This window comes from Anastrepha obliqua, chromosome 1 (assembly GCF_027943255.1).
Source record: "Anastrepha obliqua isolate idAnaObli1 chromosome 1, idAnaObli1_1.0, whole genome shotgun sequence".
In the NCBI taxonomy this organism is placed as follows: Eukaryota; Metazoa; Arthropoda; class Insecta; order Diptera; family Tephritidae; genus Anastrepha; species Anastrepha obliqua.
The window spans coordinates 67,699,421-67,722,970 of record NC_072892.1 but is presented as its reverse complement, the minus strand read 5'-3'; the positions used below and the strand labels follow the sequence as shown (position 1 = coordinate 67,722,970).

Here is a 23,550-nt window from a genome sequence, read left to right as displayed (position 1 = left end):
ACTTTCTTCTCTTCTAGGTTACTTTTCTCCCGTATAAACTAATTTTTATCCCTACTACACTACTTTTTTTAGTCATTTTCTTTTTTTTTATTGGCGAGTACACCCTTAGCTACGTTTTATTACTACTAAACAACTTTTCCTCACTAACAAACTATCTTTCCTCTCTACTAAATTACTTTTTCTCCAGTTTAAACTTTTTACCACTGTGAAACAACTTTTTCTCTGTACTAAACTACTTTTCCCCACTACCAAACTACATTTCACCTCTACTAAATTACTTTTTCTCACTACCGAACTATCTCTCTACTAATTTATCTTTTCTCCCTTATAAACTACTTTTTATCACTACTAAACTACTTTCAGCACTAATTTACGTTCTCTTACTACTAAATTAACTTTCTTCTCTTCTAGGTTACTTATAAACTACTTTTTATCCCTACTATACTACTTTTTTTAGTAATCGCTACGTTTTATTACTACTAAACAACTTTTCCTCACTAGCAAACTGTCTTTCCTCTCTACTAAATTACTTTTTCTCACGTATAAACTTTTTACCACTACGAAAGTACTTTTTTTCTGTACTAAACTACTTTTCCTACTGCTATCGAGCTTTTCTTTCTATTAAACTAATTTTTTCACTTCAAACTGCTTTTTCTCAATACTAAACTACGTTTTCATACTACTAAATATTTTTTCTCCCTTACAAAATACTTTTTATCACTATTACACTACCTTTTTTCAGTAATAACTACGTTCTTTTACTACTAAGCTACCTTTTCTTTCTACCAAACTACGTTTTCTTACTACTAAACTACTTTTCCTCACTACCAAACTACCTATTTACTTTTTCTCCCATATAAACTACCAAACTACTTTTTCACTGACTAACTACCTTTCATCTCTACTTAACTACTTTTTCTTACTACTTAACTACCTTCTATTTCAACAAAACCATTTTTCCCCCTACTAAAATACTTTTTCTCACTATGAAACTATTTCTTCTATACCAAACTACTTTTTGTACTACTAAACTATTTGTTCCCCGTGCTAACTACATACATTTCTTCTCTATTAAACTACCTACTTTTTTCACTGCTAACCTATTTTGTCTCAGAGCTAAGCTACCTTGTTTTCAGTACTAAACTATATTTTATAGAACTTTTTATTTTATAACTACTTTTTTTTTGATTAGTAGTAATCCATTTTTTGCCATTACTAACCTTCACTACTTTCTTCTACTGCTAAGCTCACACATAATTCTCTCTTTGCTCTTCTGTATTTCCTCATTTCATTCACTCATTCTATTTTTAGCATTTTCTTCTGAAATTTCTTACTACAAATAAAAACGCGGTGGCGTGATTCTCGGTGTAGCGATCCAAAAAAATTCATAGATTTTCCTTTTGTGCTCAAAAATTATTATCATTGAATCTTCTTTTCCGAAACAAGCAATAATTTATGAGAGCTCACAAACTCAGATAATTTATTAAAATTTTTAAAAGGGAATATATAATAATTGTGATATTATTTTACTTTGCAAGTACACATTTTAATTTAACTGGATTTAATTTTTTGTTTCTTTAAAATTTTGTTAATTTGAGTGACGTTATGATGTTTTAAGTCCCGGGCTCATTGTCTAGTGAGTTAGCCAATATGGAGAATTTAATTGCCATTTTTTTGTTTTATATTTTGAAAAAAAAAAAACTTAAAATTTGTGAAATACTCATATACAGGCTTTCCGGTAGAATTATCCTAGACACTTAAGAACATTATTATTTAGGTAAATTTTTTTATCAAATCTGCTGCGCTGGGATTCTTGTAGGGTGGAAATACTGATAATTTTTCTTCTTTGCCACTTTTGACTAAATTTCATTACTTGTTCTTTATACGTCTGCGGTAAAGGAAAAAAGCCGAAGGAAAATAAACAAGTTTCAACAAATTTCACATTAATTGTACATAGCAAACAATGTAACTGTGCAAAATAAAAACAATAACAAATGAGTCAGCAGTGACACTGGTGGGTGAAGTGCTCAAATTTCTCTGCTGAAAGGTACTATTTTAATTGTTTGATTAATTTCGATATTGTGAATATATAAAAAAAATGTTAATAAAAAAATATATATATTAAGTACACATCTCTCATTCTCATAATCGCAATTGAATAGTCAATTGATGTTTACGATAAAAATACATAATTATTGTCGGTGTCTCCATTCAAAAAATAACTTAAAAAGCTGATTCATCGTCACAATCAGGCCACTTTTTTCTGCTGGCAAACAACTGCCAACAGCTACACATACGTACATATCTCTTCTGACATACGCTCACATCACGCCACATTGCCATTCCGAGCCAACTAATGCATTATATGTGTATGTATGTATGTGTAAGTATGTATATTTATTCATTTTGTTGTTAGAGCGGTATTTTGTTAATTGTTTTTTCTCATTTTTTGACGCTCTACTACATGAGCATACCGGCATTCTCATATTTTATATTTTTTGGTTTTTGTTGTTGTTTTTGTTTTTGTTTTTGCCATTTTTGCTTGCGCAATAGAGCTATGCAGTCACACTGTGCGGTCTGTAAGCCAACGAAACTTAGCTTAGTAATAGTTTTAGTACAAAATATAGTAGTTGTTTTTGTCTTTGCAAAGTGATTAATGAAAATTTTGACACGTAATCATTTGTAAGTGGCGCGCGCTCCACATGGGATCCCCAACGATCGACCTCCCCTGGCTGTCCTCGCCTTCGCGCTTTTCTTTTTCATCATTTCGCCAGCTGCATCTATCGGCGGCTTTCTTTTGTGTTACCAAAATACCTCTACTAACTTTGATTTTTAACGATAGAAGTGCATATGTATGTGTGTATAAAGTATTGGCTCTAATAGTTAATGAGTTGTTAGTTTTTGGCAGTAGCGGCTATAAATTACTTATCGTCACCAAATCGGCGTTCACCTAAATTTGAGCTCTCATTCTTAGCGAGCAATTTACAAGAATGCCTCTTTATGCGGCTCTTAAGTTGGTAAAAAAAAAATGTTTCTCTTTTGTTGAACTTAAGAGTGCTATCATTTCAGATATGTATGTATGTGTGTATGAGTGTGATATTACTTTTTGCGTAGATTATTTCTAGTTATTAGTTTATGATGTTGTTGTAGGTCAAGAAATATTGAGTCTTGTCACATAATTATTCAAAGAATATAATACGAATTGTTTAACTGAAGTATGCAAATTTAAAAATAAAAAACTTATCTTTTTTTGAAATGATTCTAACTTTTTATTGAGATCTTTGAATTTGAATATTACAATCAAATGAATGGAGACCACCACTTTATCTACTCTTCGTTGGCTTCGAACATGCATTTGACATCATCTCTCGGGACACTATATGGAGTTCGTTGCAAAGCTGCGGCGTTCCTGACAAAAGCATCGACATTATCAAAGCCTTGTATAGAAACGCAATGCTAAGTGTACGCTTCAAAGGAAAACTCAGTGGCAAATTTGTCATAAATAAAGGCGTACGTCAGGGCTGCCTCTTATCATCGCTTTTGATCTGTATGGAGTCTCTGATGGAGTGTTAAAACTCACAATTGCAGAAGTTCCAGAAGGACTACAATGGAGGCTAAACCAGAAACTTGGTGACCTCGATTATGTTGACGACGTCTGCTTTATGACTCACTTATCAGCTGGCGCCACTGTAAAAATTCTCCGAAAACGCCATCATTATCGAATATGTGGAATATGTAGTTCTGCGAACTACGGTACCCAATTCATAAAAGATGGTAGCGCAGTTGCAAATGTGTCAGTTCGTATTTGTACGAGTAAAGCGCGAACTGCATTTTATAAGCTTAGCAGACTGTGGCGATCTCGTACCCTGCCACTGAAAAACAAAACTTAAAATCTTCAATACCCGCGTAAAATCGGTCCTCCTGGACGATAGTTCTACGGGTTCGCTTGTGTCTGACTACATTAGTCTACGCCTTCAAACGTTTCCCAACAAATGCCTCAGAATTATATGCCGTATCTTTTGGTCGAAAACAGTCTCCAATACGAGTATGAACCTTCCTCTGCTTACGAAAAGCTGCTCAATCAATTCCGAAATAAAAAGGCAAAAATGGAATTGGATTGGGCACACTCTCCGTAGAGAAGTCGATAATGTTGCCAAAATGGCACAATGGAATCCGCAAGGAGGTCGGGCATAGATCGTTCATCTCAAACTTGGATGCACATAACCTCTCTCGAGAGACCCTCCACCAACACCTGGAACCAAATCGGACACATAGCGGCTGACAGAAATCTTTGGAGAACATTTGTTTCCACCATATCTTTCGACTAGGATGAATATAATACGCGTTATAATGTTTTTCCTAAATATTTTGTTTATTTTCAATTGAAAGTGCCATCTAAATGTGTAATTAAAAAAAAAAAAATCTGTACTGTTAAAAGCGCTGACAGTTGACAAATGAGCAGGGACCCATTTTATGGGACTTCGAACATTTCGTGCACCTTTGTCGGGTTGGAGGGCTAAATTATTATAGTACGACTTATTCGACAGGTGGCACATAAACTTGGGATAGGGGCCCTTTAAAAGGATTGATTTGCGCCTATATATCTAAATAAATAAATAATCTGTTAGGTGTTTACTCGAGCTCCTCCTCCCATTTGTGGTGTGTGGCTTGATTTTGTTCCACATATGGAAAGACCTATAGTTTTAAGTCAACTCCGAACGACAAATGGTTTTTATGGGCAGAAATACACTCGGAGGTTTGCCATTGCCAGTCGACGTTCATTGATTATTTTATGTTCATGCACGGAGATTCTAACCTACGTTCTCCGAACAGCGAATGGTAGTCACCCGCCAACCCATTCGCTACGGCGGCTGCCCTATCCTCTTATTCTTCCTATAGAATGACTAATTTTGTGCCACCGTGTACTAGCAAATTATGAATGGGCCATTGCTACAAGTTAATGGTATATCGTATAAGAATTCAATATCGTAGCATGAAATACTTAATGCCTCAACTTCTCGTGCTTCTTGTGTCTCAGAGAACGCAATACGTTCTCCCGCTCTCTACCAACCTCTCTTCGTATTTGCTCTTTTATAAACAAATAAGCTTTTATATAATTTGGTTATGGCGAAACACATGTTTTGCGGCAAAATGTAAATATATGTAAATAAAATTACCGATTTATAATAATTCTATATGGTAAAGAAATATTTTATATTAAAAAAAAAATTTTTAGTGCTTTACGAAATTAATATCTTTGCATTTATAAAATATATCGCAGAAGGGGAATTGGTGGGGAATCCCTCGGTCATTAAATTTTCTATTATAAAAAATATTTTTATTTTTAGAAATAAAAAGCTTACGGTACAAAGCTGCAAGGCGCCCTCTCCGCTCGCTAACCCATCGCTCGCTAACCCATCGCTCACTCGATCACCCAACATCTTTTATCTTACCCAATTCGCTCTTTACGCGGAAGTATGATAAAAATGTGTTTGTTATCAGTGCGTCCAAATGTGAGCATTACTGAAATTCATGCTAATCAAATTTGCTTTGTGATAATTCGCAAAATAGATAAAATTTCGAAAAATAAAAGCAGACTAATATGAAATGATTTATAAATTAAAAATAAAATCAAAAAGTTCCCATGATTGTCATGTGCACCGCCTGGCGCATTAAAATTTCAAAGTGTAGTACAGCGCTGGTGCACATTTTTATTTTTGCCTATTAATCACTGGTCATATGAGGTGCATAATTAGTAAATTGATAGTGGTAGGCCTCCGTATGTCACACGTTCTTGTTGAGTCATAATTCTTATCGTAGAAACACGAAATACTTAGGGCGAAATCGAAAATTTATATTGCATGAATTTCAATGTCAACTTCAGTGCATTCCAGTATCACACTTTCGTTTTATTCTAATATCTTAGTTTGTATTTTTACGAATGTTATTTGCTTATATAATCGAGTTTCAAATATTCCCGAAAAATGAAGTTATAAGAGCTGACATGTGAAGTCATATTCCCCTTTTCATATTTTCCCTTTGAATACTTTTAATACACTTCTTAGATGTTTTTAAAAGTTTACCTATAATTACAGAAAAAAATATTTTGCCTGAACCTATATAATTTGCATAAATAGCTGATTTCTCTCCATCACCACTCCTAACTTTTTCCCCGCCGTAGCCGAAGGGGTTGCTGCGTGATTATCATTGGGAATCCAGAGACAACGTGGGTTCGAATCTCGGTGAAAGACCAAAATGAAGAAAAAGTGTTTTTATAATAGTGATCGCCCTTCGGCAAGCTATGGCAAGCCCCCAAGTGTATTTCTGCCATGAAAAATCTCCTCATAAAAATATCTGCCGTTCGTAGTCGGCTTGAAACTGTAGGTCTCTCCATTTGTGGAACAACATCAAGATGCACACCGCAAATAGGAGGAGGAGCTCGGCCAAACACTCAAAAAGCGTGTACGTGCCAATCATATATGTACATATATATACAAAAGAAAAAGACATGCAGGCAACCTTAGGCATCCTTAGCGATTGCTGAGAGAGCAGAATATTTAAAATTTTTCCAATTTTTGAGTACGACATTTTGACGGCAGATGTCGAGTAAGTAAAAGGCGAGTAAGTAAAATAATAACATAGGCCCGAAACAGAATTGCAGGCCCACGACGGCTAAAATTAATTTAGTAGTAAAATCTTTTCGTTTGCTCTATTTGTGAAGCAATTCGTTGAAGCTCATTGTTACAACAAAGAAAAAACTTCTTTCTTAATTATTGATATTTTGCGGGTATTCTTGTGCAAATCGATTATTTACTTGTTATTTGCCTGCTGTTGCTAACAAACAAACAAATTGTCAACAAGTAATCAGAAAAGCAATCCTAAGTCTTCAATCTGCCAGGAAAAATAGAAATGAATCCAATGACGCAGCAATCGTAAAAATAACCGACGGCAAGAAATCCGTCCCTGCCGCAATTCTTTCGCGGACAAAAGTGTTTGGTAAGACGTTTCGGTGGGGCACTTGCTATATTTTCAGATGTAATGAGTCAATGCATGTTCGAGCTTGCCTAAAGTAACTGCAACTTCTTTTCTTTCTGTAATTCATAGTTTTAAAACAATTAAAACTCATTGCGACACAAATATTAGGAAACCGTAAAGTAATATCGAATTGGCTGCGGGAGTTTCAGGTTTGTCATATTTGTTGCAATAATTAATGACGGGGAATGTCGTGCTGCCTCTATGTTTGCCGGCTTTTCCGCGAAAGTGTCAAATGTGTTAAAATTTTGATAGCGGCTACCTGTGAATCGTGCAAGAATGATAAATTCACAAGGTTTGCTGCTTATTTATGGTGAAAGCGAAACTTTTGAGGGGAACTTCGCCTACCACGTCGTTTAGGAGATTCGGCAACCGAATTCTGCAAGATCATTTCACATTTATTCACATACTCGTCCAATCAGTCGTTGTTCAGACGGCAACGAAATGTCATCGGTTGACTTTTTTCGTATATCACCAACACAATCTCAGTTTTTTGTAAACACATCCCAAGTGACGTCAGCCCAACAGCTGATTCTGTCAAATTCGCTCAGAGTCGAATACCGAATAAAAATCTTTTCACCATGTTATAGTAAGTGTTCAAAGCCACATCCGACTTTTCTGTGCACATCTCGTGCCCCTTTCTCTTTCTTTCTTTTCTCTCACTGGCAAAGCTTAGTGTTAGCGTAGATCTAGCGTAGCATTCTTTCTTAATGCTGATACCTTTCCATCCGATTCATGCAAGGTGGCGCAAAATTATTCCTCCAATTTTGTTTTTGAATAACTTTTTTACCAAATAAAAATAAATAAAATAAAATAAAATGATTTTGAGTGATGCAAACCTAAATATTAATCTTATCGCGCTCCATTACTTATTTAGTTCACAAGTGCCAAATATGATTGACGTACGACTCCATTTGCAAAAATTATAAATCTTCCGGCAGGATGATTAGTTTTGCACCACCTTGCATAACTTCAACTTTTAAAGACACTTCAACTTGTTGATCCAGATTCACTCCAAAAATTTAAGATACCTATAGGCTGATTGGAGCTAATTCTTCAAGTGCATTTCTGCTTACAAGCCACTCAGTGGCGAAATATATAGAATTTCATGGTTCTTTATTTGAAGAACTCGCTACAGATTGTAGGAAAAAATGCTGGAATAAACCTGTCAATGTTTTATTATTAACAATATTATTATTGTTAAGATATGCAGAAGAAATTTTTAGCTCAACCTCTCCGCGAAAAAAAAACCAAAAAGATATGCAGTGCCACTAATCAAATCCTTCAGGCGGAAATGAAGATAAAAGTGTGAAAGCGAAATAAAACAGTACAAAAAAAAAACTTAAAAATTATAAACAGAAATTTTACTACCTCCTCTTCAAAATTATTTATTTGTATGTCATTGCTTGCATATTTGCTTAAATGTATTTGCCATGCAAAGCACTTAAAAAGAACCAATAAAATAACGTCTGTGATTTCGCAGATTTTTCGGCGGCAGTTCAATATTTGTGTGAGCTAACTGCTTTGTGATTTTATTATTTTATTAGAGCTCGTACATGTCTATTGTTTGGGTACTTTTATAAATTTTATGACATAAATTTTCCCAAACTAATAAAAACATTTTTTGATACACTGAGGGTGATAAATTGTGATTGCGATTACGGGGTAATAAAAACACTTTAACATACAGATGTAGGAATTTCTGTACCTAATATGAGTTTCTATCGTAACCAAATCTGCTATAGATTAGCTTAGGTTAGCCAGGTTGCTTGTCTAAGACAATACACTCGGTGGCCCTCAGACTGATTGTGGTACCTGCATTTGATTTCCCTCTCCTAACTTAGTTGCTTAAACCACTTAGATCTTTTTAAGAAGGTAACTAGTCCCTCTGGTGTGCCATTTTGCAAATTTCCAAGGCCTTTAAAGAAATAATCGCCAAGATACGACAACTTTGAAGTACAGGGCTTTTACAGACGAGGTGATGTACTGATTCAATTTCATTTTCATCTCTACAACTCCTTGAGAAGTCATTGTGATGCCCACCCATTCTATTGGCTAGGGTACCACTAGTGCAGTGGCCCATTATAACTCCAGTGAGAATGCTGGTAGTCGATCTGTTGAATGTAAGCAAACATTTTGTTCTTTTAAGATTCAGTTTTAGGTCAGAGCGCTTTGGAGATCCTTCAGTTAGTAGTCAGAGACCCTCTTCTATTGGTTCCGCGATTACGCTCAAGCTAATGACGGTATATAGCTCGTTTAGAGGAATGGTTATGTCCTCTACCGCTCATTTTAGGTCAAGCTCAGAGCCTTTCCTCGCACCCTCATCCGCTCTTCCATTTCCCTCCCTTTCTGAGTGGCCGGTAAGCGAACAAAGTTTGGTATTATGTTGATGGATAAGCGAGTGCGACCGCCGGCATTTATTAAAAAAATCTTGAATTGATGCGCGTTGAGGCCAGTGACTAGGTCGCTGCTCGACTATTAATAAAAATGGTGAGGTTTGTTTCAGGTAAGTCCATTAGACGTATCGTTTTTGCTGCTCTGTCTATTGCGTTGATCTTAGCTTGGAAGACGCCACACTAGTCTGTAGGTATTCGTATTTTATAGAATTTGTTCAGATCTAACTTGGGAACCAGATAGTCATTTTTTGATGAGTCTTGCAAGTGTTCCACAGATAGTAGAAGTGTCTGCTGCTTTAGTCTCGGAAGCAGATTTGGCCGCTATCTCTTTAAGATATATATCAATGGGTGGAATATGAAGGATCACTTCGCACAGCGCCTGAGACGTCAATCAAAGGGCACCTGCGATTATTTAGGTAGAATTCTGTCTGCACCGACCCCATGTCTGCTATGAAATGTATTCATTTTCTTCTGCAAAAATTTTAAAACTTAATATCCACATACAAACATATGTATGTACATGTCAATCACTAGAAATTATTTGACTTGAGCGACTGAGTCTTCGTACTTTTGAAGTGCCTCAAGTTTATAGATTCACCACCGTTATTATAAACAAACAAACCCATATAAAAATCCAAATGCATACACACACGTGTAAAACCATAATATAAATATTTTCTTGTATGCATACATTCGCACGCACATGCATATATGTATATGTGAGCATGCGTGACTTCGTGGCTTAACTGAAAATGTCATTGATCTCGATTTGTTGTTCTTCACCAGCCCCATCAATGTTGCATTTGATTTCAATTTAATTTGATTCGATTCGATTTGAATGCAGCTCCCATGGATGTTATATTCTTTTTTCGCCCAGTCGTCAAAGTTGTCTGTGCGTTGTTTGCGCAATATTGAACCAAATAATATTGCATTTATTATTTTTTCATGGATTCTGCTTATGTATGTATGCTCTTACTAGGGATGCTAATATTAGGGGGAATTTTATTGCCGAGATTTCGGGATATATTTCAAGTAAAAAAGGGGGGGCAAAATATTTTTTAATCCGAGTAAAAATTCAATAGCTGAAATTTGACTGGCACATTTCAAAAATAAAAAATAAATAAATAAAAATAAATAAAAATTTGAAAAAGGTAAAAACAAAATAAAATAAAAAATAAAGTAGAAATAAATTAAAAAAGTAAAAAAAAAAAAAAAAAATAAATAAAAAAATTAAAAAAATAAAATAGTTAACGTTTTAAAATAAAAATAAAAAATAAATTTAAAAAATTCAAAAAAAAAAAAAGAAATAAGAAAATGTTAATTTTTAATTTTTTATTTTTGTTTAATTTTTTAGTTTTCTTTTTTAATTTTTGTTTTAATTTGTTAAAAAAGATTTTGTTTTTTAATTTATATAATTGCATTTAAAATGTGTTCCGCACTTGCTGATGAAGAACATCTCTCGAATGAACTGTCATGAATTGTAGTCAAAGTGGGATTTTTTCGTTCGACCCAAATTGGGGGACATCAGAATTCGTTTTAGAGGTATTGTTCCTTCGGCAAAGTTTCTTATTTTGATCCCTAGAATACGATTTTCACAGAGCAATGAGCGATTTTTAAATCGACTCGCCCTAACATACATATATTAAATATATCTACTTTCATGTTGCCGCTCGTAAAATATTTGTAGGTTGTCCGGTCGGTCGTGTGCGGTTTATACTACTGGAGTTTGCAGCGCAGTTCGCGCCAGTTGGACTAATAGGATCACATGAAACGACTATTTAATAGCAGAAGTAGTTTTACTCTCAGAAGCAAGTGATGACTTTCGGACCAAATGGGCACAAATGTTTCACTGTTTTACTGCCGCATATTGCTTTTTATTTTCTACAAGTATTTCGCGATGATTATTATTACCAATCAATGTAAATTTCAAAAAATCGGGCTCATGACGAAACATTCATGAAACATATGAATTGATGAAAAAAGTTTATAGCAATGATTGTCTATCTCGTGGCAGAGTTCATGAGTGGTTTACACGTTTCACAGATGGTTGTGAGGACATAAATGACAATGAACATACGGGCCACCCAAAATCAGTAATCACCGAAAACTTCATCGAAATTGTTCGTAAATTTATCAAAAATGAACCGAAATTATCGTTGAAGTTCATGGAATCGGGTTGGAATATCTCCAAAACATCGATATATCGCATTTTAACTGATCATTTGCGCTTACGAAAGGTCTGTGCACGTTTAATTCCGTATAAGTTAACTGAGGCTCAGAATTCAACATTCGAAAGATCTCATTAAAGAGGCGAGAAACGACGAGAACTTCCTTTACAACATTGAAATTGGAGATCAAACGTGGTGTTTTCAATATGAACCTGAGACTAAACGTCAAAGTGCCGATCGGAAGGCCCCGCACGAGCCAGCACCCGAAAAATCGAATTTTCAGAAGTCAAAAATCAAATGGGCGCTTTGTTTTTACTATTCCAATGAAATTGTCCACAAGGAGTTCGTGCCAACGGTCCAAACCGTCAATGTAATTTTCTATTTTAGTGTTATGCCTCGCATTCGTCAAATTCGCCCCGAATACCGCGAAGGAGGAAGCTTGCATGATAATGCACCATCTCATCGATCCACTTTTGTGAGTGATTTTTTGACTAGAAATCGCATTTTAACCATCAATCGCTCACCGTACTCGCCTAATGTGACTCACTGTGACTTTTACCTATTTGGGAAATTGCATTTGGCCATGTAAGGAAAACGTATTGCGTCCGTAGAGGCCATTCAAAAGGCTTGTACCCGAAGGACATTCCGGCCAATGGCATGAGACACTCTTTCGAAAAGCTTTTAGATCGTGTAAAACAATGTATCGAGGCCAGAGACGACTATTTTGTACAAATAAACTCGAAGTTATCAGAATGAAGCTCCTGTCGTTTCTATTTAAGCTCAGTCTTTTTTATTTTGGACTTGTTCCTTGTGGAACTTGTTCCGTGTTTGCGTGCGTTACGTGCTTTAGTTTTGGCTTAAGTCACGCTAATAGAAGATACGATTGATAAGATTGGGGGAGGACTAATCGGTGTGTAACACGTAACAGCTTCTAGTCGCTTACCAGGCTTGGAGAGTAGAATCATTTCAGCGATTTTGAATTGCTTTGGAACAGAATCCGTAGAATGACATTGAAGAGCTGCGTGATGTATTTTAAGCCTGCGTACGAGAGTTCTTTTATGCAAGTGCATACTTTTTATAAAAGGAAAGGCATGACCCTCCAGCGAAAAAATTGTCAAAAATCAAAATTTAAAATTTGCACTAAAATTAGTTATACTAAAATGCAATGGGCTATGAAACTGCTTACAGATTTTGTGGTTGAGAGTTTTGATGAAATTTTAAAAAATTGTATACAAAGTTTGAAATTTCGTGATATATAATTTTTGTTGTAGTAGGAACAATATTTTAAAAAAGGAGTGGAGCATTTATAATTTTGAAAAGAAATCGTAGGGGTATGAAGTAATGGTGTGATAATAGATTTAAACAAAACTTCGAAGTTCTTTTGAAAAATCGTGACAAGCCTATGAGGAACTTGAAGCGCAGATTTCCTGGAATTAAACTATACTAGAGAGTATCGATACCGTCGATTTTTTATGTGTTTTTTTTCAACTAAAAATTTATTGCACTGTGTTATGCAAGGTGGCGCAAAATTAGTCACCTTATCGGAAGATTTGTGGCACAACATCAAAACGCGCTCCGGAAATAGAAAGAGGAGTTCGGCTAAACACCTAATAGACGTGTACGCGCCAATTATTTATTTTTTTTATCGAAAGTTTCATAATTTTTGGAAATGGAAATGAAGTGCCATATTGGGCACTTGTGTATTCGACAGCTCTACAAACAGACACGCAATGGAGCGCGTAAAGATTTCCATCACTCAAAATAATTTTGATTTAGTAAGGAAGTTATTCAGAAACAAAATTGAATTATTAATTTTGCGCCACCTTGTATGCGCTCCCATGGCCATATTATCAACCAAATGTTTTTATAAAAAGATTTATAACTTTTGCAAGTTTTTTTTTAACTAGACAGCTTCAGTATACAAACAGACAATTAAGAGAGCTCGCAAAGGTTAAAATAAAGATTTCCATCACTCAAAAACTTTTTTTTTTATTTTGTAAAAAGGTTAGTCAAAAACAAAATTGGATGAGTAATTGAATTACTGTGCCACCGTGTACTTGAAACTTGAAATCATTTATTTATTATTGCTTTCCAAAATTTAGGTTTTGATCAGTGAAAAGGGTGATACTAAAGTAAAAAATAAAAATTAATAAAAAAAATTTCTGAACCATAAATCCCATTTGTGAACTTTCCATGATACAAATTTACGCCCAAAAAAAGTTGGAAATTACCAAAATACTTTCAATTTACGCATGAAGAAGCCCGTAAAATATGAGACTTGTGGTCTGACAAAGCTCATAAATTTACAAAATTTTAAGCAGCCTCTTAGCCATTGATACTGTCAACAATGAGAGAAAAACAAATTAACACAAAAATGAATAAATTGAATGCCTTTTAAAATTTTTGTTTCACATTTTTTTTCATGTTAAATACTTGGTACAACAAACACGACAGGGATTTAACGAAAGAAAATAGCCTGCCCAAAGTTTGTGTGAAACCACGCCTGTAAACAACGCAAACATAAATTCACATTTGTATTGTTCCGAATGGCATGCTTTTAGGCGCGCTTGCAAATTATTAATAACGAGGCAGTGCATGCGAGCATAAATTATATAAAGATTAAAAGGTTGTTTTTTGCCAAGTATAGGCTTTGCAAATGAGTTAAAGATGCCTAAGGGGCCGCACAAATGCACTCTCAGTAAGAAAAAAGGCGAAAAGAAATAAAGTCAAATGAAAAATAAAAACAAAATTAAAACAAACAACAAGCAGGCGAATCTGAAGGTAAAGTAATCCCATCGGTTTGACGAGGAAGCGCACACATAACTCAATTTCGCATAAATTGCAAGATTTTTCACGTATATAAATATGTAAACATACATACACACGCGCATAATTTAAAATTAGTATAAAAGTTTAGCTGAAGTGTTTCGCTGTTTGCGTTCGTTGGTGGCGCAATGACCTTGAACCTTGACGACGACGCGCAATAGCGTTTGCTACACAACTTTTATGTAATAAATGTATGAGCTCACAAACATGCTTATACATATTTTATATTTTCTGCGTATTTATGCACCAACACACGCACATCCACTTAGGTGTGTCAATTCAGCGGCGTAAATATTTAAAATATTTCTCAGCTATGCGAATGGTTTAAACGCATCAATGCAGAAAAAATGGCAAATATAAACAGAAAATGTGTGGAACAGCAGCTATCTGCACTTTTTAACTAGAACAAGTATGTGCGCGGGTAGGTGAATGTGACGGTAGGCTAATAAGTTATAAGCGTCCTCGCAGCAAGTATTACAGTTCAGGCCCTTCAGAGCAAAGAGAAAAAAGTTTACTGGATCATTTCGTGCCTGCACTTATGCAAGAATGATAGAATGCCATGTGGCCGTTATGCGCTTGATGGTGGGCTGTTTACTTAAATTTTCTTAAAATGTTCGATATTTGAGTCCGTTTAAGACGTGGATATGGGGTCATCTTTAAATGCTTTGTACCAGATACAAGCTTGTGCAGTCATTTCCCGCCAGCCCAGCTATGCCACTGTGACCAGGAACATAAATGAGTCTAAAAACGAGATATTCAGATGCGGTCGGGAGCGAGGTGAGGCTAATTTATAGCTCTCCCACAACGCGCCTAGAGTCCTAATTGCCGCTTGGCTATCGGCTTCGCTATGAATGCTTACCTCCCGCCAATCCACTGTTTTTAATTTTTTGTGACTACCTCCGGTGGCCTAAATTTGAGTTTGAAGGCGAGCAACTCGCAAAATACTCCACTAATTCTTCTATTTAACTTCGGGACATCCTTAAACATGTTTACCACGCCCCTTCTTCAAAAACTACCCGTTGACCCCAGAACACACGCCGTAAAACTATTGGAGGCCGGATTTCCCAGTTCTGCTCTCTTCCACTGCCTCCTGCAGCACTCAGTCAGCCCTTTCTTCCTCCTGTTACTGTCGGTCTGACCGCTGCCGCGCTCTAGGCTTAAGGGGACCAACGTTCATTTTTTTCTTTTTTTGAATTCTCGCTCATTGTTGGTCCCACGAGTAGCGGACAAAGTCCGTGTACACAGGTAAGGCTAGATAGCTAGATAGAATTGAAGGTCGCCAGGTATACGGAGCACTCCGTTCGCGACTGGGCTATTTTTTAAATCTGGGTCCCCAGCTAAAACTCACCTCAGCAGGGGTCGTATTACACCTTGTTCTAACTCAGAGCTTTTTCAAGACGCTTGCCCCTCCGATTGGCAGAACTTAGTCATCGTTCAAAAAGGCAGCCCGAACCATAGAAATGGAATGCACTCGCTCAATACTGGAATGTACATAAACGGGCATACTACCATCCTTTGATAAGGTCTGATTAATGATTCGATTAAGCCCCCGCACCATGACAAGATGCCTCCCTTCGCGGAGGCCTCTTAGAGGGAATACGATTGGAAATGTACCGCTTGGACAAAGCGAGGATTTGCATCGATCAATGACCACCTGGAAGTTTGATCTGCATTTCTCAAAAGCATCGAAAAGCTCATCATTTTGATTCTAGTGATACATTTTTTTTAAAGATTTCTAAATAATTTCAAAAAAATCCGTGAGAATCTGCGGTAGTCACCCGTCGATTTTAATATTTTTAAGAGCAAAATAGAATTGAAATAACACTTTCCTTGCCACTGCTGAGTACAGACTGTTTAAATACAAATTCAAATTTAGTATTTAAAAAAAAAAACGGTTAATATTTTTTAATGAAATTCAAAGATTAGTAAAGTCTGGAAATCATAGAAATTTACTTCCTAAATTCTGAGTTGGTGGGCTTAACTTTAAATCGTTTAAATTTGCCGTAATAATTGCTCCACTATACTATGGATTAGATGCTGGATTAGATGCTCCTCAAAAGTGCTTTAGTGGATCAATTCGAGTAAACATATTCACTATTGAGTGTTCCAATGCCAGGGAGAGAATAAGGAACGCAGTACCAAAAATATTTCATCCGTTCGTGATTGAGTTCAAAATCAGCCGAATCAGTCGATTACACGCCGCTCACAAGAATTCCTAGTCTCTCAGTCTACATTGTGGTAAATATTGCCTAAACGTCGTGACCTAAGAACTTACAAGACCAAATTAAATCAGTCAATGGAGTCCCCCGCACATTTGAAGCGCCGAAACTTCTCCGATTGTGCAAAAGTTAGTACTTTTATGAACTTTGTATTGTAAGATTTTGTGAATATCTTAAGACTAATTGTGAACTTAATGACTATTTAAAATTATTTGTTTCTCTTTCTCAATTAAATTTTTTTGTCTCTTCAACCAATTTTCATGCAAATTTCATTCGTTTTTCCATTTGCAATTTTTTTCATAGAAATTCGCTTTCAAAATCATTAAAATTCCAAAGCAGTGCAAACAGATTAGTTTTCTCTGCATGTGCAATTTACAATTGATTATTGTTTTCTTTGAATCATCAGACAATTTCATTACAGCCTTCTTGTTGACAACCTATGATTATTGCCGCCGGTGACGCACATTTATTTGACCTTTTCACTTGGCATCGTTTGTTGTTAGTACGAAGAGTTCATCTATTGGCAAAAATTAAAGCAGACGTTGCTGCTCATAAACACCTAAAGTAACAACCAGCAGCTCATCATATCAACAATCTCACTTTATTGTCAAAAGCAGTTTCAACGCCATCAACTGACCTGTAGAGTAGTAGGTAGGTGCTCCTGATCGAACCATCCCAGACTGCGACTACCCAGAAAGGCCGCTTCTCGTGTAACAAATTAAATATTCTAATGTTGTTGTTGTTATTATTGTTATTATTTATTTCATGCTGACTTTCTGATTTTTCTGCCTCAACCCTGCCACGTAGCTACGTGTGTACGTACGTATGAAAGTCTTTGAGACAGACTGTTTGTGTCCAGTTCAGCATACACGCGGCGTTGTTTAGTCGCTTCAACGCTTTGTGTGTTCATTGAACTCGGTCGGCTGCAGCCGTGACGATGGCGGTAACGGCGGGAAACACCCTTGTCTGCTTCTCATTCGCAGGTTTCTGATTCGGTATGGCTAATTGGCGGCGTTATGCTGCTGACCGCTGGGGATCATGCGAGCCGAGGTGTGGCTGTTCTGAAAAGTCTGACTGGCTGATTTGATTTGGAATTATTCATGCAAACAAGTGATTGGAATACATATTTTTTTTAATTATTTATTTGACATCACTTTGCCTATATCTTGCCATTATGTTTAGTATACATTATTTTAACAGAATTTTGCGAGGACATTTTATTTTTCATTATTACTCCGCACTTAAGTTTATTAGGGGCTTTCGCTTTTATCTCTTCTTTGTAATTTATCTTGGAATTGCTTATTTATTGATGCAATATTTTTATTCAAATTTTGTTGCAATTCTTAAGAGGGAATTTAGCAATGCCACCTGAAAGATCTAGTGTGCCCTTTTAATGGATTCATAGTATTTCTCTGGGCTGAAATTCCTCAATAAAGTTTAGCACTTGTTCTATTTTCTGAGTTTTATTCGCTCTTCTGGTAAAATATGATTACGCAGGTATTTGCTCGGCCTATGCATCATTGCTGTGTAAGATGCCGGCACATATTTGGCGGTTTCATCTCCCGACCTACAGTACAGGCAAGATCCCTTCAAATTTGAACTTAATCTAAATTTTTTAATAAAAAGGGTTCAATTCTATTCCATATGATTCGTCTTTTGGTACTTATATATCGTAATATTGTGGTGAACTGGTTAAATATTTATTTAAAAAAATTTTATTTCACAAATATGGTAATAATCCTAATTAGAAATATTTTTGGATTAATGTTGCTTACAACACATCTCACTTGATACGCTTATATAATAATGTGATAGATTATTTACTTAATAAATAAATAAAAAACAATGGCAACCTTTTGCGTAACCTTTTAATTTCATAGGTGGCAGCACTACTAAAAATTGTGCGTGGAATAGGACTTCCTCAAGCACCTTTCGTTTTATAAAAATTTTGTAATAATTTATTTAACTTATATCTTTTGTAATTAAATTTAATTTAATAGATAGTTGGCAACCCTGTGAGAGATATTTTATTCTTAAACAGCTTTCTTTTGATGGCCATATTTAAATATTTTACATAACATATTTACATATTTAGCTCAAAATTATATTTTATATATATGGCAACCCTTTTATTTTCAAATTTTAAATGCACTTTACATGATCCTTACTTTGATATCTATATTGGAATATTTTAATGTGTTTACTTTTTATTCAATGTATTTCCTTATATACATATGTAGAAAACAACCCAATTATTTCATATTTCACAGATGGCAATCCTGTTCAGATATGTGTGAATGAAGACTTCCTCAAGCACCTTTCTTTTTATGTCCTTCTTATCGTATTTTATTTAACTAATGTTATATTTACTTAAATTAAAATGTTTAAGCAGTTGGCAACCCTATTATAAATATCTTATTCTCAAATAACTTTCTTTTGATACCCACATCTCAATATTTTAACTAATTTACACATTTAACTCAGAATAATATTTCATGTAGGTGGCAACCCTTTTACTCTAAATCGTATTAACACCAAATGTTACATGCACCTTACATGATCCTTACTTTGATATCTATGTTGCAAAATTTTAATAAACTTAATTATTTCATTGAATTTATTTTCTTCTATATGTAGGACACAATCTTTTTATTTTAGAAGGTGGCAACTCTGTTAAAAAATGTTAGTGGAATACGACTTCTTCAAGCACCTTTCGTTTTAAACCAATCTCGTTTCTCGATCGTATCATATTTTATTTAACTTCAATTATATTTAATTGAATAATGTTTTTAGATAGATGGCAGCCCTATTAGAAATATTGTATTCTCAAATAACTTTTTCTTGGTACCTATATACATATATAGAAATTTTGTAATTTTGTAATTTTGAAATTTTCAAAGATTCAAAAGTTTTGTCGCATAGGCAAATCAACTTGCACTTCATTGGGTAACTCATTTTGGCAACAAGTAAACCAAGGTTAAAAATGTGCACTAAATTCGCATTACACTTTGTTGTATAGAGGCTTTTGTTAATGGGACTTTAACTGTCAATATAATCCAAAATTTCTTCGTATTTTTGTCTAGAAAATTTCGCAACGACGAGGCTTTTTCAGGTGACTTAGCAACAATTTTGCAAATTGGGTGTTTTTCGCTATACCGAGGTTTCACTGTAATTCCAAGCTCTTTTAATATAATAATATCAAATGCTTGTTATAATAATAAAACAAAAATAAACCAATTAAAAATTGTACGAGTACGTGTGATTTCACAAATCGAGCGCTTCACAATGGCAACTCGAATTGATTCTCAATAAATTTGAAAGTCATAGCATAAACGTCTCCCGACGTGTTAAAATACTAAGTATTAGCAGAGAATTGCATTAACATTCTCTGGTATTACCACATGCACATATTGTATTTTCTATTCTACGCTCCGCTTGATGCTAATTGTTATTTGTTCAAGTGCAAAAATTAGGCAAAATGCTTTTATATACTTTACTCTCACCATTCTTCGCATCTCTCTCAATCCACTACTACTTATACATGAGCTTATCACTCGTCTTACTTGGCGTTTGGCAATAGTTGTTCAAGTGGTTCCATAGTGTAGCGGTTATCACGTCTGCTTTACACGCAGAAGGTCTCCAGTTCGACCCTGGATGGAACCAGACAGAAATATTTTTTATTAAAATTTAATTTTTTTTAATTTCATATCTGTTTCTTTAGCCAGAAATTATTAAAAACAACGTTTTGCAGGGAAAGTAAAAATTAAAATTAAATGTATCCAAGCATATTTTGCATGCTTAAATTTCACATACAACATACCGACAAACTATTGCGCAACCCCTGCAAAATTTGTACTGCCTCCGGGTTGCCAATCGCTGCGCGTTTTTCGGACAATACGGACGGGTCCCGTGAATTCCCAATGGTGCATATTATAGGAATGTATGTACGTCCATTTATCCGGAAGTGTTACCATTTAATATGCACGTACTGATGTAATCATTTGCATAATTTGTAATAGGAATCTTGCATATTTTGCCACACTAATACATACAAATACATGCGTGCAAAACCCTTTAGGAAAAGAGAATTTGTTACATTAATAAGGCCAGCGCCGGGTTAATGAGTCTCAACTTCATTACAATCGACACCTGGCAACAGTACCGATGTATGTATGGATGTGTGATACCAGTGTGTGTGACATGGAATGCGTGCGAATGAAGTGCGTAATAAGCTTTGATTCGACGATGGTCATGAAATTTCATCATCGAACATTCATTGTATATTTGATTGAATTATGCATATTTGCGTATGTATTTGTATATGATATGATTATAGGAGTATGTAATATATGTATGTGTACTTACATATTCACAACAGCGGCACAGCGCTGTCACGGTTGACTTAGCGAGCCATGACAAATCGGGTCGCCGCATTTAATATAGAAATGCCGCTGGGATTATTAAAATTTGATGCAAATGGCTATGCTGCTGCGTTCATTTGTATCTATGAATGAGTGCAAAGGATTCTTTCGGGTAAATTACATGGCGTATGTGTGACTTTAAGTGTACAGTGTCGGCAAAAAAAACTGTAATTGGAAAAGGTTTTTTATTTTATTACTAGGGGGTCTCGCAGATATTGTCCTGCCTTAAACGCACTTTTTTTCGGTCTGAAAAAAATTTTTACAAACGGCAGATAAAAGCTTTTGTAAGCTACTTGAGAAAACAGGCCTTAACTGTTCATGTATGAGACTTATTTCCAAAAAAATTGCAATTAGATTATTTTAATCCTGTGTGCATATAGTAGCTTAAAAGTGATGTACTGGAAAATGTTTTTAGTAATCTTCGGCATCGTTCTTTTATATTTGTTTATTTAGACATGCAAATTGAATTTTTAAAAAGGTCAGCCAAGAAGCATCGAGAGAATGGTAATTCCTAAAACACTCAAGCTAAAAAGTCCTTCGAAGTCAGAGCTTTGGAAAGTAAGAGGGTTGACAGTCAAGGAGGAAGGGAGAGAAGTGACAGAGAGATAGAGGTAGGATAGAAGAGAGATAGAGACAGAGACAGATATAGCTAGTCTTCGAATTTCACTCATTCTCATGACATCGGAACCCAAAATTCCCAGCCTTACTCTAGCAAAGGCAGGACAGTCACAGAGAAAATGTTCAGTACTATCCGCCTCCTCTAAGCTAGCCAGGTAAATCGAGTCGTCAAAGACTCCAATGGCGGTCATATCCTGATCTCATGGATTGTGTCCTGTAATAATACCGATCGTCAACCGAACGTCTTTTCTACAAAGTTTTAGAAGAAAGTTCAATAGTTTTCCGTTCGGGCTTGTCATAAAACACTTTGCAGCTCTGCAGCGTTCTAGACTGGACCATCGCTCATTATGCAAATTGCATATCTACATAATCGCTGATCCACTTCATGATTCCTTTAGAACTGATTCCGAGTATTGGCTCTGGTCCCCATGGGAGAACCGCTAATCCGCAGTTGGCAAATTCATAGACGATTTCATTTTCTTGAAAACAGCGTTGTCCTGGTATTACTAATTTTTAGAAATTCTCATTTTAACTATATTTTCGTTATCCTTATTTGCATTCCCTTCGTATTTTTATTTCCCTTAATATTTTATACAAATGTTGCCGTTTTCTTTGTTAAAACTTGGCTCCTAAACGAGGGAACGGATTGTAACCAAATTTAAACAATATATTCCTTTAGCCAATAGCACGGACATAGGCAATGTTTAAGTCCGTGTGGCACTGAAGTCGCGTTCAACTGGTAAGTAATGAATCTATTTATTTTTTCTTGCCATTTCTTTGGCCCAATTATTATTTTTATTAATATATAATATTTATAAAAGTTTATATTCATATCCTATAATTGTAGCTATTACTACTATTCAATATCTTATATCAATTATTTTACATGGATTTCGGTGACTTTTAAATGAGAGAAAGCGATTTATTTCGTTGTTATTAGTTTTTCTGATAGGTGGCAATGCTGTATATATTTCTTTCGAAGACATTCCGGTTGTTGGCAGTATTCTAATTTTTTTTTAATTTTTTCGATAGGTGGCAATCCTGCCAATTTTTTCAATATGTTTCCATTTTTTAGACTTTACTGCATTCCTTGAAAAATATCGTTAATGCGGCTTATTTACCTTAAACAATTCTTTTTTTGATATTTCGAAAATCTGTCAACACCATTTCCTGTTTACATTACAAACAAAAATATTTTTACATTTTACTGTATTTCTTGAAAAATACTATTAATGCGGCTCATTTAGTCAAATTTTTATTTATTTTCATATTTCGAAAATCTGGCACGACCATTTTTTCCAAGTTTTTTATAAGTTTATAAGTTTTTTATAAATAAAAGTGAACAAATGACTATAAAAAGTTAAAGAGCAATGGCCGCTTCATTCTTCAGCAGGTGCGCTCCTTCTCCAATTTAGATGTTGCGTCTTGATGCAGATGGATTTGCTTGTCCATTTATGGAACAACAGCAAGACGCGCGCCAAACACCTAATAGAAGTGTACACACCAATATTTATATTTATAAAAACGTAAGATTAAGCCATCTTTGTGACAAGCGTTTTTATTGCAGAATCCACTTAATTTGTAATTTGATATTCCATGATGCTCGCTAGAACCCGAATCCACCGAATACCAATCACGCAAAAACTCATTCGGTCGCGAAACAATTGCAAATATTTTGACTATGACTGTATACCGTTGAACTGCCTGCATCAAAGTGAAAGTTCTAAACTTAATTTACCAAATTAATTTCAACTCACAAACATTCATATGGCTCAGTTACTTGCGATGATGACTTCTGTGCTAATTGATTTGCCCACTGACTGAAGCGACGGCCGTGGGCAAAGTATGGAAATGAGTTGCATACCCGCAC

At 35.2% G+C, this 23,550-nt stretch overlaps 1 protein-coding gene and 1 non-coding gene across 2 annotated transcripts in view; both read left to right on the top strand.

Annotated features, from left to right (window-relative positions):
• The window catches only part of LOC129253438 (uncharacterized), a 179,811-nt gene that overhangs the window by 154,540 nt on the left and 1,721 nt on the right, over window positions 1-23,550 (top strand). The window lies entirely within an intron of this gene.
• On the top strand, window positions 20,232-20,304 carry Trnav-uac (transfer RNA valine (anticodon UAC)). The gene has a single exon. It is a non-coding gene; the product is annotated as a tRNA-Val (tRNA).